The 2,511-nt window shown below is 32.6% G+C and overlaps 1 long non-coding RNA gene across 1 annotated transcript; it reads right to left on the reverse strand.

The window, feature by feature from the left end:
* Positions 1-361: 361 nt before the first annotated feature.
* On the reverse strand, positions 362-1,825 carry LOC110896709. The gene is made up of 3 exons (XR_002568103.2): positions 1,412-1,825; positions 787-1,277; positions 362-693 (listed from the first exon to the last, which is right to left on the reverse strand). It is a non-coding gene; the product is annotated as an uncharacterized LOC110896709 (long non-coding RNA).
* Positions 1,826-2,511: the final 686 nt, after the last annotated feature.

Raw genomic sequence — 2,511 nt, forward strand, 5'->3', positions numbered from 1 at the left:
CGTGAGTTTAGGAAAGTATGCTAAATAGGCCTAATTTAGTTTGTTATAACAGGATCTGAGCGCCATCACAAACTGAGAAAACATATGTTAACATTTTAAGCCACACAACATATATGTATGTATATGATGTTCACAGAATATATATCTTATGATTTTTTCCCTTTGAAGAATGACAAAGATGGGAAGCAGCAGTAAATCTATTAGAAAAACAGAGCAGAAGATATATAAGGTTAGCAATTAAAAAATCTAAACCTTCAAATGAAGGTATACATACACCAGATGTAGGGTACAAATGAGCAAAAAAAGACACGTCGGAACTCTACACCATCAGCTCTAGAAATTTGGTCTGATTGGTGAAGAGAACTCCGGCGATATACTAACATGTTCAAGGGTTTAAAAGAAACACTCACCAACATAAAAACATAAATAAACAACAAACATCCATTCGTAATATAAAGTTTAAAAGAAACACTCACCAACATTCGACAAATTTATAAAGTTTAAAAGAAGCAACGTAGATAGGTGTAAAAAATAGTGCTCCTTCCAAGTTCCAATATGTAGATAGATGAATATAACAGTGCTCCTTAATCAACAAACTGATTTTCAGCTAAGATTAAGTATGGTACCATATATTCCCTCTTAGTGCTCCACATAAACTTTCAAATGTAATTCTCCCATTCCAAATATCCTTGTCTGTGCAACAGAAGTATCTACATGAGTAACAACACAGCAAACAACTTAAACTATAAAAATAAAAATAAAAATAAATTTTATATGATACATTACCTGACAACTCTCAGGGTTTAATCCAACACAGAATGTAGCCTCTCTTTGAAACTGATTCATAGCTTTTAAGAATTAAATATGGAAATAAAGTTATGAATCGTGTGTAGGTCGGGAAAAACCAACATGGGAAATTAACATTACTAAATGAACCCAAAGAAAAAGATAAATGTCTAAAGCATTTGATATTTGAATACATGTCTACATTGGTTTAAAATATTTGATTCTTTATAACCATACATGGCCTTAACCTTTTAAGCTACATGTCTTTATGAAAATGTGAAATAAAGTCGCCAGATCGAAAGAATGATCTGTTCTTGTTTTCGACTTAAGAAATGCTATAAAACCCCGCAAAATCATAAGCTTTCTTCCCCATCTCTTAGAAGTCTAGGTTAAACTCAAAATCACAAACACACATAAACCAAAAATGCTTCAAGATAATCTTGTAGTTGTAGAGAAAAGAGCCAACACCGATGCCGTTAGTGGAAGGGCACCTGCATGCCAACATATTTTAATGCTAGTTCTTCATTAGTTTTCAGAAAACAAAAAGGTTTCTCACCCTTTAAATAATTGAATGTTAAATAAAGTAGCAGTAAAAGTACCCAATTTTTTTTTTTTGATAAAATACCTTGTGGTTATAGTGGCCAGTCATCGTTTAAAATCTCATCAAGAGACCATAAAAATTCCATTCAATGCGCTACTTTTTCTTCCTAGGATGATCTCCTTCTCACATCTTTTTCAAAATTAAAAGCACGTTACCAAATTCCGGTAATATCTGGTGGGGGCAGTAGGAGAAAAAAATGTTCCTATTAGAGCAAAAGAGGATTTGTTGCATCTAAACCAACATGGGGAATTCTAGGGTTTGAACTCACATATGAGTTCTATATTTAATCCTTGAACAGAAAGAAGATAATGGGGAGAAGAAGCATGAGGTGTGTTATAGGAATGGATCGTTCAAAGGGAGGTGGAAGAAAGTTTATAGCCATAAATTTAGGCTGCAACGGTTGGAGGAACGTGGTTGAGATAGGAACTGCAAATTCAAATTAAATAACTGCTCAAAATTTTCTAATTACTCATCACTACCCAGGTAACTACTAATAACCGCTCAAAACTAACGTGAACATGGGGAGTGAAAATAGGGATCCAGGTAACTACTAATAACTTCCCTAAACCGACGTGAACTGCCACCATAGCGGTTATTTTTGTGAGTTTAAACGGCTGAGATTTCATCTCAGAATGATCCGACGGTGGAGATGGATTTGAAAGGTGGTTAGACTTATTGGGTTTAATATATATATATATATATATATATATATATATATATAAGGTAGGGTTCTAGAGTGAACAACCTCCCAAGAGTGAACTAATCATAGCCCTTGATTATCTTTTTTGTTGAAAAGGATAGGATGGTAATTATACCTTAATTTTTTATTTTAATTAATCCATGGAAGTTACACTTTCCTATTTTTTTGTGATTACTTAAAATATCTTTTAAATCTAAACAAGTATATATCATATTCACCATTAAAAATGCCAGATTTTTTTTTTCAATCCACCAGTTCTTCATTGATAAAAACCCATATTTCAATTACGTACACACATTCATGAATACCGAAGTACACCTGTGTATTTAAATTTAATACACCTATGTACAGACATATATACATTTGTGTATAATCTTTTTTTAGATTAATAAACTGATACTGCTTCACCATAAACCATAACATG

Source organism: Helianthus annuus, chromosome 12 (genome assembly GCF_002127325.2).
Source record: "Helianthus annuus cultivar XRQ/B chromosome 12, HanXRQr2.0-SUNRISE, whole genome shotgun sequence".
NCBI lineage: Eukaryota > Viridiplantae > Streptophyta > Magnoliopsida > Asterales > Asteraceae > Helianthus > Helianthus annuus.